Source organism: Megalobrama amblycephala, linkage group LG3, assembly GCF_018812025.1.
Source record: "Megalobrama amblycephala isolate DHTTF-2021 linkage group LG3, ASM1881202v1, whole genome shotgun sequence".
Lineage (NCBI taxonomy): Eukaryota > Metazoa > Chordata > Actinopteri > Cypriniformes > Xenocyprididae > Megalobrama > Megalobrama amblycephala.
This window is the reverse complement of record NC_063046.1, coordinates 2,346,684-2,361,573: the sequence shown is the minus strand read 5'-3', so window position 1 is coordinate 2,361,573 and position 14,890 is coordinate 2,346,684.

Genomic DNA, 14,890 nt, shown 5'->3' with positions numbered 1-14,890 from the left:
AGTGACATATGGCCGCTGACATTAGCATTACTTATTTGCAGTCATTTCTGTGCTTTCTGAGCCGAGTCTGACCAAAACTTTAGATATAACAAGACGGCATAATGTTATTATAAAAAGAAAGAAAGTGCGCTCGCATGAGACATGCGCGTTAGCTGGAGCAACCTGAAACATAAGCTTTAAGCGTCACAGAAAACATTCGTGTGATAGTTCATATTTTGTTAATGATTTGAAATAGGCTATGTTATTTAAATGCGAATGTGCAAGGCTACAAGCAGTTCTTGAGATTTGAAGTTTGTTTGCATTACTGTTGCACACGATAGGAATAGTAAAACTCGATGATCACCGTTCGCTTGCATTAACTCCGCCCGCTCTGCTTCTGATGGCTGGGGTCACTCGTGTTTTTTCACCTTATTTCCCGGCTCATACTTTGCAAGTTACAAAACATGCACAGCGCTGACTGACTCTGAACACGGCCGGGTGATCTCCGAATCAAATCGGCTCGGGTATACACACAATGTTAATCAGACCCGGGAACCGAAGTAATAGATTAGGACCTGACCCGGACCCGGCTGACCATTTAAAATATAGTCCCGAACCCGTACGGGTCCCGGGTCGGGTCCCGGGTCCTCGGGTCTCGGGTCTTCTTTGTAGACCTCTACCACACAGTACCCATGGAACCCGTAGTTAACCCATCTGGGCCCCACGTGTCATTGCTGGCTGGGAAAATAATGCTAAAACAAAATTATCAGCTTATTTTATATTCTAGCTTGTCATTGTTTTAACAAATGTTTTCATTTGTCATACTTCCGACGTGGCTAGATTAGAAATGAATGAATATACAAGGTCCAAGATCATAAGGAAATTGAACACTGATCACCCTTACCATGACTTACAAAACAATTACAGTGGTAAACAATATAATTTCTTACAGTGGCATGGTTAAAGACAACTTTATAATGCAAATTCGGAGTAAAACAAGAGCAGTAAATTACTGTAAGTATAATTTTGCTCTAAATTATAAGAAAATGACCCAGCATGCATTAATTGCAGTGTAAATTTCTGACTACAATAATTTATTGTAAAATAATTATATTTAATCTGGTAAATTCCTGGCAATGTTTTTACAGTGTACTATTTGTAACAAGCTGACCCCAGGTAACTACGGAGTCCCTAAAGGGACCTTTGCAAAAATAAAAACGTATACAGACTTTAGCATATGCACGAGAAACGTTTTGTGTGCGCACAAGAAACTTTCCAGCTCCTTATTCATTTGTCATTTAATGAAGCACATTAATAACGAGACGGTTTGTCCATAGCACTGCTCACATAGAATTGAACAAAGAAATTTCTGTGCCATCTGCAAGGATTCATTAAATCTGACAAAGTCGTTTCACGAGTTCACACTTACAAATAAGTCAGGTAAATTAATTGGTAAACGTATTTGGCGTGCTGTCCGGGGAGAGGGCTCCGAGCTCGGTAATCGGCCCGAACACAGAGTACCCCCCCCCTCCTTTTAGATTATATGAAGTAATCCAGAGAGTGTGAGGAGACGGGGTGGTGGAGGGATTCTGGAAACTGTCGAGGATCCTTGGGTGAGTTTGACTGTGATTATATACAGGCCTGAACTCATGCCGATTGGGTAGATATGTTGATTACAGATTGTTGACAGCTGGTTGAGATGACGTAATGATTAAGATGTTGTAATGATTGGGTATCTTATTTGACTTGTTCCTCCTGAACTACGTTTATAAAACATCATTTCACGAGTTCACACTTACAAATAAGTCAGGTAAATTAATTGGTAAACGTATTTGGCGTGCTGTCCGGGGAGAGGGCTCCGAGCTCGGTAATCGGCCCGAACACAGAGTACCCCCCCAAAAATGCAAAATGTTGGCTACGGACAGCAGCCGGGAACTGTAACCCCCCAAAAATATAGGAATAAGGCTGATGTTTGCAAGGAGAAAGCTGTCTGCCGGATCGGGAGGGTTCTATCTGATGGGAGTTCAATACTCACAGTGAACCGATGAATATAAACCTCTTTGACCAGCAAACTAAGATAAGGTTTAGATGTTTTGGCTGGGGGCATCTGCAGCATCCGACGGGAGTTCAATACTCGCAGCGATCGGATGGGTAAAACCCCACCAGCCAGAACACTGAGAAGGAATGGCATCCGACGGGAGTTCGTTACTTGCGGCGACTAGAAGGGTAGCTTCAGCTGAGGGGGCCCCTTTAGGTGTCCGACGGGAGTTCAATACTCACTGCGATCAGACGGGTAAGCCCCAGCTGACGGTGGGGAGGACGTTTAGTAATTGGGGGGCTCTTGCGGCATCCGACGGGAGTTCAATACTCACTGCGATCGGACGGGTAAGCCCCTGTTGGCATGGGGTGAATGTTGAGTTATTTTAGATTGGGAGGGTTCTAGCAGCGTCCGACGGGAGTTCAATACTCGCTGCGATCGGACGGGTAAGCCCCCCCGCTGATGGTGGGGTGGACGTTTAGTAATTTTAGATTAGAGGCTCGAGTGGTGTCCGACGGGAGTTCAATACTCACTGCGATCGGACGGGTAAGCCACTGTTGGCATGGGGTGAATGTTTAGTTATTTTAGATTGGGAGGGTTCTAGCGGCGTCCGACGGGAGTTCAATACTCGCTGCGATCGGACGGGTAAGCCCCCCCGCTGGCAGAGGGGTTAATGTTTGGTAAGGGCTCTTGTGGCATCCGACGGGAGTTCAATACTCGCAGCAATCAGACGGGTAAGCCCCGCTGGCAGTGAGGTTAGAGTTAGTTATTTTGGATTGGGAGGCTCTCATGGCGTCCGACGGGAGTTCAATACTCACTGCAATCGGACGGGTAAGCCCCTGCTGGCAGTGAGGTAAATGTTTAATTATTTTAGATTGGTAAGCGCTCTAGCAACGTCCGACGGGAGTTCAATACTCGCTGTGATCGGACGGGTAAGCCTCTGATGGCATAAACGCAAAACATTTAGCTATATTCGACTGGGAGGGCTCTCGCGCAGTCCGACGGGAGTTCAATACTCACAGCGATCGGACGGATAAGCTCAGCCATAGTTGAACGAGAATAGAAAATGTATACTGTTTCTGAGGTTCTTATGGGAGCTCAATACTCATGGTGTCAGATAGAAGTTTGACGGATTTGACTGGGTGGTTTGAATCATCTGTTTAGAGGGTTAGTTTGAAGACCGGGAGATTTCTTGCAACATTGGATGAGGGTGAGTTTAGGAAGAGCTGGGCTCCTGCGGGAACGGGGGTGACATCACTGCTGCGGCAGTGGAGAAATTAGCCAGAAGAGCTGATCTGTGGGAGCCGAGGCGACATCACTGCTGCGGCAGTGGAGAGAAGGGCCAGAAGAATTGAGCTCCTGCGGGAGCCGAGGCGACATCGCTGCACTGGCAATGAGATCATTCCCATTTTATTGGAATGACGGTATTAGTTGAGTTTGATATGGCTTGTGGGTATGTGTGAGAATATGAGCTGGAGCTGAAAACCTAGCTGATAAGCATTTGTTAGGCTTCTTTAATGTGGAAACAGTTTGATGTAGTTCTTAAAAGCTTCTTATGACCAGTGACCAAGTGTTTGAATCTGATGCTGGGAAAGGCCTTATTGAGCAGCTGTGGTTGTTGCTCCTATGGGGAACGAATGACTGGAAAAGTGGTCTGCTGGGAGCTTGGAGGTTCTTAATGCTGTTTACATGATATAAATAAAGTAATGTTGAGAAGAGAAAATCAGGAAAGGCAGGCTGGAGGAACGGCTGGGACCGAGGCCACTTGCAGAGGCAGCCTCATGCTCGGGCTGGCCCCTGGAACCTAGGGAGGAACAAGAAGTGTAGAAAAGAGGGAAGCTGGGAGTCCAATAAGGCCTCTGGGCCTGCGCCGCTAGCGGAGACAACCTCACGCTTGGGTCAGTCCCTGGAGCCTGGGGAGGAACAAGAAGTGTAGAAAAGAGGGAAGTTGGGAGTCCAATAAGGCCTCTGGGCCTGCGCCGCTAGCGGAGGCAACCTCACGCTTGGGTCAGTCCCTGGAGCCTGGGGAGGAACAAGAAGTGTAGAAAAGAGGGAAGCTGGGAGTCCAATAAGGCCTCTGGGCCTGCGCCGCTAGCGGAGGCAACCTCACGCTTGGGTCAGTCCCTGGAGCCTGGGGAGGAACAAAAAGTGTAGAAAAGAGGGAAACTGGGGAGTAAAATATGGGATCTGGGCCTGCGCCGCTAGCGGAGGCAGCCTCACGCTAAGGTCCGTGGTTGAGCTGTAGACCAAAGACAAAAAGAGAGTTTGAGACTGATGACTGGGCCTGCGCTATTAGCGGAGGCATCCTCACGCTAACATCTACAGGCCACAGACAATGGATAGGTGGAGGCGGTGGGATGAAAATGGCTGAAACAGCGGAGCTTGCTCTGCTAGCAGAGGCATCCTCACGCTAGGAGGGAAGGCATTCGCCAAGAGGGCGAAGAGAGCTGTATGTGGTGTGGCACCTGGGAAACTGCGGTGTGTGGCTAGGCGGAGGGAGGAGGAGAGTGGGGAATCTGGGGCCCAGCCCAGGCTCACTGCGGCCTGACGCCTGTCTTCTAGTGCATGAATCGAAGAAGCAAGAGAGAGGAGATGAAAAAGCGACCTGCGGGATTATGCGCATCATGAAGATAGCTGAGCAAAGATAGCAGTTCCTGTTTAGAACAGTTTGGACCATCTATGAAGATGGAAACAAATAAAAATATCCTATTTTTCCTTATGTGGTGAGGCCTAGAAATTAACTGTATTTAAGTTAAAGCCCATAAATTCAGTTTGAGTTCAGCAAAACTGTGCAAGGCTGAGAAATCGATTATTAATTTTTATTAATAAGCCTAAAATGCTTTATAACCTGCATATATTCACCTCTGGCACGATTGTTCGATACCATACTGTCGTGTACAGTTTGTACTGTCATTGATTGATGTTGAACGATCATCAAACAGCAAAGTAGGCTACAGACTGATTTAGATGATCGTTTGTTCTTTTAACTGTTGCTGGTTTGAGTCACGTGCACCTTCATTTAGTAAAGATCAAAAGAGACTAGCTTGTAAAAAGAGAGCTTTGCATAGTTTTTTTTTTTTTTTTTTTTATTAAATTTGTTTACTTTTTAGTTCTATTTCCCAATACTTATCCAGACCTGGTACTCAAATTACTCAAATCAAATTCCATGCTTTCTCAAACTGCGTAGGAACATACAACATAACAGTTTATTCACTGGTTATTTGTCTATGGTTCGTTACGTTACTTACAGATTTCTGCTAGTTCTAAATATAGATGAACATACAGATGAATAGGAACGGTAAAATTTATTTAAATGCATCAGCAAAAGAACGATTTTAAGAATTTGTTCTACCAGTCTGTGCCTCGTCTCAATAGTGAAGCTGTGGGTTGAAGTTACAGAAATGCATACTATTACTTTGTTTCCAAGCGATTTGTTGATAAATCGCAGAACAGCGATGACAGTAAGTTCCGAGTTTCATAGTGATTCAGCGTGCGAACTGAACGTGATATATGAGCCACTGTTTGCGTGTTTAACCACAAGGAAGCGGCACAGTAATTTATAACGGCAAGTCACAGAAACAATCCCCCGATCAACATTGATCCAGATGGAATGACTGAAAATTCAGGAAAGAAGACGAGAAGGATTTAAACTGTGCTTCTTGCGGGGTTGAGCCGATGGAGTGGAGAATGTGAGCCGGCTGGGAACTGGATCTGCACTGCGGCGCAGCTCCGGGCTTACTGAAGGCCTGCTGCGGCGGCCTGGCGCTGGAAGAAGGCCCGTTCCGTCGCGGGAAGAGGCGGCATTGCCCGAGACTCGAGCTTGGTGCTCGGTTGCCTTATTGTCATTTTTCTATGACAGTAATGATTGAATGGGCCAGAGTATGGAAATACACAGAAGGATATCGCGGATGATTCGGACGTGGTGACAGGCCTCGGCGTTTTGGCATGCAGGGACCCGTTTGTTTGGGCTGACGCCCCTCCGAAATAATGCCGTTGGATTGGAGAAAAATTGTTCTTAAGGCCAGAGGATTGTGGCAAAGATTCCTCGAGGATGAAAGATTCTTCATCGGACACGACTTCAGACATGTTAGGAACTTAGGGCGGGACCAAATTCTGGAAACTGTCGAGGATCCTTGGGTGAGTTTGACTGTGATTATATACAGGCCTGAACTCATGCCGATTGGGTAGATATGTTGATTACAGATTGTTGACAGCTGGTTGAGATGACGTAATGATTAAGATGTTGTAATGATTGGGTATCTTATTTGACTTGTTCCTCCTGAACTACGTTTATAAAACATCATTTAATAAAGGATGTTTTGATCTTGTGAAATACGAATTTTTAACACATTTTACAGTACCAATATTTTTTACTATATATACTGCCCTGACAAAATCCAAAATTTTAGCACTTTTTACTGTACTAGTCATTTTTTATGAAACATCAAACTGAGCTTATAGGACAGTGCACACTGCGCCATCAGCCCATTTCACAGCGCAGTTTCTTGGCCTCCACAGAGTTAAATTTCTTGAAGAGGACACAAGGCCTCGAAATATGATGTAATGCTCTAATGAAAGCCAGCATTTGAGCACCTGTTATTGTGTCAATCTGTTTTACGGACCCTTGAACTTGGCAAAAGCTCACAGCCATATTGAGCCATTAGCTCATGTCACAGCGTGGTTTCTTGGCCACCAGAGGATGCGTAAAGCCTTGAAGACATAAACCAGCCATGGTATTAGAGCTATACTGTGCTAAAGAAAGCAAAAATTTGAAAAAAAAAATTAGATAATAATTAATGTGCATATTTATTCTTGTTTTCTTTAATAAAATGGCAGTGGTGCTCAAAGGAAATAGGTTATAGTAGCTATAGACAATACGGACAGTGTAACGTGTGAGCATACGAAAGTCTGTATATTTGTTTTTATTTTTGCAAAGGCTTAGCAAGTTTTTATTCACGTTCCACATGGTCTGGTGATCAATCCGGCGGCAGAGACATCTTAAACTGATGATGCAGACTGAGTGCAGTGGGAGGGCATGCATTGTGATCCAGCGGCCGTGCCATGCTGGGCTGAAGGATGCTGAACTTTGGTTGCGGCAAGAACGTTCTTAAAGGATGGACTGGGCAGCTGGGTCAGATGAATCTTCACAGGTTCCTTTGCAAGCTGGCTGCATCACTGAGGAGCCGTGTGGTACAGGCAGTGCCTGCTGATGCAGAGGTCCTTTGCGGACTGGGCTGCGCTGATGTAGGAGCCCTAAGGGTCAGATGAGGTCCCTCAACGCTGGGGCCGTTTTTGCAGCTAAAGTTAATATAAAGGTTTTACTCATGAAAGCTCAAGTTAATGCATCTTGTAGTCTCTTTTCTCATCAGGTAAGAAACTCAGGACATATAGTGTATCTGTTACTGTCTCCTTCTGCATTGAGAACAAGGGTGTGTCTTCCCAGGGGACATATTTATCCCTTTCTGATGAGGAGGAGATTGAAATCTGGCACATTGCCGATCCTGGAGTGTGATTGGCCACTGGTGTTGAACACCCTAGTGTGGAATTCATTTGAAGAGCATCAAGTACAGTGTTAAAACAGTGTCTTTAATGTTTTACCCATGCCTTATTTCTTTACCAAACAACTTTTTTAAATTACTAAAGGCATGGTGTGGAACAGATCAAACATGGGATCAAACATGATAAGAAATGGTTAAGACATCGTCCATGCATTTGTTTATCAGTTAATAGGTCTGTCCCATGTCCCTGTTGTGTTAACACTCAGTAACCATTGACATAAACTGTGCTTTGCACAAAGATAGAGTGGGTATGTTGCAGTTAAATCAATTTAAGGCTTCCAAACATATGTATGAATGGATTTAGATAAATATCTGTGGGCTTACTTTATTTCAGCCACTGAAGGAATTTTTTTGGCAGCTCTTGCCTAAACCTTAGGAATGAGTTTGGTGGTTTGTCAATGTGTCGTCCAATGAGAAGTCCTCTCCTTGGTTTTGGTGGGTGCAGAAAGTCCCTCTTCCTGCCCTGGAAGAGGTATCTGGTAGTTGTCTTAGCATCTTATCTGATGTTGCTGAATATTTGTTCATGTTCATTCCCCAAAAGATCCAATCAAAGTTTGCCACATCTTCTTTTACACCAGAGAGGGGCCCTGTCATAATCTGGTCCCTGGAATGCTGTCTTAACCGTTGTTCATCACATTGTGTACTTTGCAGTGATCAAACTTAAACTTAACCCATTTGTGCCCAATTTTTTCTTAATGGTTTCATGCATATAGTCCTGTTAATAGTGACCTATGTGAACATGTTCTGCATTTATTTTCCCCAGGTTTTTGTTATTTTTTTCTTAAAAAACGTATTTGAATGTGCGGCAACTATAGTTGCCGGTGGGCAAATATGTTGTATGCACCCCTCAATGTAAAATTTGTATAGGAGGATAACATTTATGCATCTAACTCAGGGGTAGGCAAGTTCAGTCCTAGAGAGCCGCTGTCCTGCAGAGTTTAGCTCCAACCTTAATCAAACACACCTGAACAAGCTAATCAATCTCTTCAGGATTACAGGCTATAGGCAGCTGAGGGTATTTTTGGGGGGTTGGAGCTGAACTCTGCAGGACAGTGGTTCTCTAGGACCGAACTTGCCTACCCCTGACCTAACTCAAAATAAATGCTTTCAACAGATCAACAGATCAATCAAAGTTGAAGACCATTCAATGCGAACACAAAAAAGCTGCATCTAGCTTATAATCTCTTGAATATGAAAACACAACAAACAACAAATCCATTAGTCTTAAAGTGGTGGAACATAGTGCAGAACAAAGTGCAGCCATTAAGTTGCTCCAACAGAGAACTGTGAATCAAAATGTTAAATTACATCGTTCATTAGAAAAAATGACTCCTATATGTGACCCTGGACCACAAACCCAGTCAGAAGTCGCACGGGTATTTCCCTTTCGAGGGAACTCGCACTGCCCCGAAGTGGTCGCTATGGGAACGCCCTCAGCGTGAATGCATCTGATGCACGTGTGTCAACTAGTCCAATGGCGAGAGTGAACGTCACCGGCGGGTGACGTCACGACCAGGAAAGGATAAATACACATCCAGAAAGACCGGATTCAGCTCTTGTGCCTCAGCAAAGCGCTCTGTGTTACCTTGACAAACTATACATCGTTAAAAAGATCTAAGACTCAAGCTTCAATTTTTAATGTCTGTTTTACTCTTGATATCATATGGTGTCTGTTATTTGTTAATATGCGTCGGGAGTTATGAATATGAAAAACGGAGTCGTTACCTTTTCATTGAAATACGAGCGTCAGCCTCAGCCATTGAGAAAAAACTCCTGTGAGATCGTCATGACTCCACAAAATAACATCCCTCAGGGCTTTTAGCTTAAAGGCATGCACATTTGGAGAAATATTGATGGATTGTCATATGTTTATGTCAATTTTCTATACAGAGGAGTAATATTTATTCAATTTTTACCCAAACGCGCTGTTTTCATCATATTAGCGCTGTATACACTGACTACTTTGTTTACAACTCATACCTGCAGCCGGAGGGCGCTCTGTGCACACTAGTCCACAAATGCATCACGGAAGGAAAAGAACATATCATGTGACCTCCCAGGAAATAACACAGACTCACAGAGATCGCTGAAAACATCAATATATATGCAAATCGACACTTTTGAAAGTAATAAATACACGATTGTGACGATATGTAGTTTATCTTTGTTCCTTACGACATGTCAGGTATTAATAATAGATAGATTATATTAATAATGCAATGCTGTCACTCACTCAGAGCAGTGGCAGGCCTCGAGACCCTCGTTCGGTCCGGTTGGATAGGATATAACAGCTGATATTACAACTTTAGCACATTTGTCAGCTAAACATTCATTCAGTGTTTCCCAATGACCCTGTGCCGCCACCACCGTTTCATCATAAACCGAAAATTTAAAACATACAAAGCTTAAATGGTCTCTACGTTGTATTTTACCAACGAACTAAAATCGAAACTGTGATATGGCTTTGTGCCTTTATAAAACAGCAAAATTTGCACACGCGATCAGCTGGTGATCAAAATAAAAGCTCAAGGATTTATCTTTTAAAAAGAAATTAGTACAAAAGTGTTGTAATTTCCCTATACTGTTGAGTAAAGTTAGTAACTAATAAAATTGTCATTTATTTTAGAGTGCATGTGTTACACCCAACAAACTTTTACAAAATACAGTGCCAAATAATGTACATTTTCTGAACAACAATACTACAACAAAAGCTCCTTTCATGTCAGTAAAGCTGTTAACAGAAAATTAAAATGTCATTGGACAAATATTGATTTGGGCTAAGCCCTGGATGTTTACAATGTCTGGCTCCGCCCCTGGGCCCAACTCATGGGCTGCGTCCGAAATCGCATACTTCCCTACTATATAGTATGCGAAAAACAGTATGCGAGGCGAGTAGTATGTCCGAATTCATAGTATTCGAAAAACAGTAGGCGAGAAGTACCCGGATGACCTACTGCTTCCGCCCGAATTCTGTAGTAGGCATTCGATGGACGCTGCGCTATCCCGTGATGCCACAGGAGAGGATTCTTCATATTCAAAAATGGCGGAAAGCGGCGATATGCAGCTCATTCAAGTCCTTAAGTACCTCAGGGAAAAACGTTTACTGTGGTTAAATTGCACTTGTTTAATATAATGTAAGTAAACGGCTGACTTATTGAAAGTTTAAACAATGTAATGAGAAGATTAAGAGTTGGCTGTAAAAAGATGTTTACTCATTATTACTGACAGCACATCAAGCTAACGAACAGGTCGAGATAACGTTTTATTTAACGGAGACGTTCGTTGTTAAGCAGTTTAATGAGATTAGAAAACTTAACGGACAGCAACATTCAGGTGGCAGTAGTTTATAGGGCTCACAGTTTGTAGTTTTTTTTTAGAATGTATATTATCATTGTATTTATTTGTATATATTGTATATAATATTTAGTGTTGTGTATTTCTTTCGCCCTCTCTGTCTACACATTATTTATTTATATATAATGTATTCAAGTTTGTTTATTGATTCATGTCTTTTGTTTCTCGTGTATTTTTATATGCATTCATTTTTAACAATAAATTATTTAATTTCGTTGCTTCAAATCAGCCTCTGTCGTGATATTAACAGATGTATTTTTATTCTGAGGTAAAATTTCCTAGCTAAATACATTAGGTGATTATACTTTGACATATTTAACAAGCTGTTGAAAAGCGTGATCTGCGAGCAGCTGACCGACGCCTCCTTTGAGCTGTTGATTGAATCGACGTTAAAACAACGATGAAAGCGGTAAGCATTAATAAAAAACATTGCTGATGAAAGCGGAGTAGAGCAGGCCCTTAAAATGTTCGTGCTGTTGTGACGACGCATGACACGTGACAACATTAACATGGCGGATGTAGTACGTCCGAATTCCATTCATACTACCCTTATTCATACTATATAGAACGTACTGTTTTAACGGTCAGGAAGTACGTTCAAATTCAAATGTAGTACCTACTCATGTAGTATGCGATTTCAGACACAGCCATGGTATCTGGTCTCTCAAGCGAGTTTGTGGTGACCATACTTTACTCCAGAACTCCAGCCACAAGGAAACTATCCTTGTTTTTCTGCGTACCATGTCCCTGTGGATGGTACAATTGTGGGGTATAACCCTTTGTGGTATTGTTTCCTTCGTGGCACTCTGAGGCTGAGGTCTGCAACATGCACTAGGGTTCCTGCTTGGGAGTTGGCCTTTGTGTTGGAAGGCTATCTGCAGCTCCATTTGAGCCACTTGATTCTGTCTCAGAAAAATTTCTGAAGTTTATACTGTTTTCCTCCTTGCCATATCTTCCCTAAAAGAGTAGGAGACCTTCAGGCCCTATCTGTATCCCCTACGTGCCTTGAGTGTGCACCAGGGATGGTTCCTTTACCCTACTGGGCTATATACCTAAGGTTCTGACCAATATGCCATGGCCTATAGTGCTGCAAGCTTTCTGTCCTCTGTTCTCGGATCCAGACCAGGAAAAGTTGAATCTTGTGTGTCCAGTGTGAGCACTGGACACCTAATTTCCACTCGGCTCCCCTGTGGAGAACGTCAGATCAACTGTTTGTTTGTTTGGACCGTGCAATTAGGGGTCTCCCTGCGTCCATACAAATGGTTAAGCAAGTGGATAGTTGAGACTATTTCACTTGCGTAGGGGGTCTCTGTTCAGCAGTATCCACTGTCTGTCAGAGCTCGTTCTACTAGGAGTATGGCGGCCTCCAAGGCCTTGATGTTGGGGGTTTTCCTCAAGGAGATCTGTGATGCGGCGGGCTGATTCTCGCCACTCATGTTTGTGAGATTATCTCGGCCTGGATGCAGTTCCAGGCTCATCAGTGCTCTCGTCTTAGTGTGCCACAGTTTCACACGGACAGGCATTTTGGAATTATGGCGTTTTGGGATATCGCTCCCATAGCGACCCCTTCGGGACGCAGTGCGAGTTCCCTCGAAAGGGAACATCTCAGGTTATGACTATAACCATAGTTCCCTGAGAGAGGGAACGAGACACTGTGTCACGTTGGCATACTCCCTGCATCCCTGTGATCGATTTGCTTCGGCAATTTAAGCTGAAGCCGGTCTTTCCGGATGTGTATTTATCCTTTCCTGGTCGTGACGTCACCCGCCGGTGACGTTCACTCTCGCCATTGGACTAGTTGACACACGTGCATCAGATGCATTCACGCTGAGGGCGTTCCCATAGTGACCACTTTGGGGCGCAGTGTCTCGTTCCCTCTCTCAGGGAACTATGGTTATAGTCATAACCTGAGACGATTTGTAGCTATAGCTAACAATACATTGTATGGGTCAAAATTATTGATTTTTTTTCTTTTATGGCAAAAATCATTGGGATATTAAGTAAAGATCATGTTCCATGAAGATATTTTGTACATTTTCTACCGTAAATATATAAAAAATTCTTTTTGTGAGTGGATATACATTGTTAAGGACTTCATTTGGTCAACTTTAAGGCAATTTTCGCAATTTTGACCTTTTTTTTTTGCACCTTCAGATTCCGTTTTTTTTAAATAGTTGAGTCTCGGCCAAATGTCATATCCTAACAAACCATACATAAATGGAAAGCTTATATATATTCACCTTTCAGATGATGTATAAATCTCAATTTAAAAAAAAAATTACCCTTATGACTGGTTTTGTAGTCCAGGGTCACATATCACAAACAAACAAAATAAATACATAAATTAAAAAATAAATAAATTAACAAATAACAATATATAATATATAACAATATAAAGTATTATGAAAGCAAAAAGCACTAAACAAGACCAATAACCTTGATTTATTAACCCATTAAACACAGTATACCCCATTTCCACATGATATATGTACAACTATAGTTGCCACTTGGACTTTTGACTAAGTATACAAAAAACTATAGATCTCTTGTAAGATTTGTTTTGTTTGGATGATTCTAGAGACCCTCATGATTATGTAGATATATACAGCTATGGAAAAAATTAAGACCACTTAACATTGATTTCTGAACTTGGAGTGGTCTCTTAATTTTTTCCATAGCTGTATATGTCATCAAAAAAATCCTAATATTAACATGAAAATTACTTTTCTCTGGGAGGGTTTGCCTTTGCTATGCTTCCTGGAAGTTAGGTGTAGGAAGTTGACAGCCTCATGTCACAGGAAGGGAGTGAATACCTTTTTTTGTTTGTTCTTGAAATCCTTTATTTGGTTGTTTGCTTGCATGTCATTGAGACATAAAACATGGAAAACATCTAGAAAAAAAACTTACAACTGTCACAGATCCCGTGTTTCCCTGGACTCCTTTTCCCATGATCCTCCTGTTTCATCACCTGCACTCACTTCCCTCGTCAGCCCCTCATCATCACTCATCACCTGCACCTGGACTCTATTGTCTTCACTCCCTTTATATGGCACTCACTCCCTTCACTCCTTGTCCGTTCTGAATGTTGTTTAATGTGTATGTTGGCGTTCCTTGCCCTTGTTTGATTAAAGTGTTATATTATTGTGGAAATCCGCATCTGCCTCATCTCTTGACCAGCTACACGTAACAGAAGAACGGACCTATACCGACCGGATTTCCACATAAAAAATGGAAGCTTTCTTCAGCTCCCGGGCTTCAGCTTCTCCCATGCCTCCCAAGACGATGACAGCGGCTGAGAAAATCATCGGGCTTCTTCAGGTTGGTCGTTCACTGGAGAGGTATGTGGAGGAGTTCGTTGAGCTGGCTTATCTGACTGACTGGCCCGATGCTAAATTAATCGCCCTGTATCTGGATGGTCTGGACGACAACACTCTCCTTTTAAATGAACCTGATTGTCGTCTCTCCTTAAGCGAAACTATCAATTTTATTTTGTTTTTGAATAATTCCAAATTCTATGTGGATGAGTGTTGGTCTCCAGTCCGTCCAGAAACACGGTCGGCTGGGCCAGTTAGTCAGCCTCCGTATTCCTCCGCTTACCCCTCCGGTGAACTTCCTTCCTACCCCACGCTGGGCCCACACTCTCCTGCTGGGTCCGGAAAGCGGAGGAGGAGAAAAAAACCTGCCGCTGAGCCCTCTCCAGCCGTCACTGAGCCCGCTCCAGTATCCCCAGAGCCCGCTCCAGTATCTCCAGAGCCCGCTCCAGTATCTCCAGAGCCCGCTCCAGCCCTTTCCGAGCCTGCCGCTCCAACCCTGCGCAAACCGCTAGAGGATGCGGTCTGGCTACTTGACTTTTGGACTGAGCCAATTTCTCCAGTCTCCGCCGCCGAGCAAGCAGCGCCAGTCTCCGCCGCCGAGCAAGCAGCGCCAGTCTCCGCCGCCGAGCAAGCTGCTCCAGCCGCCG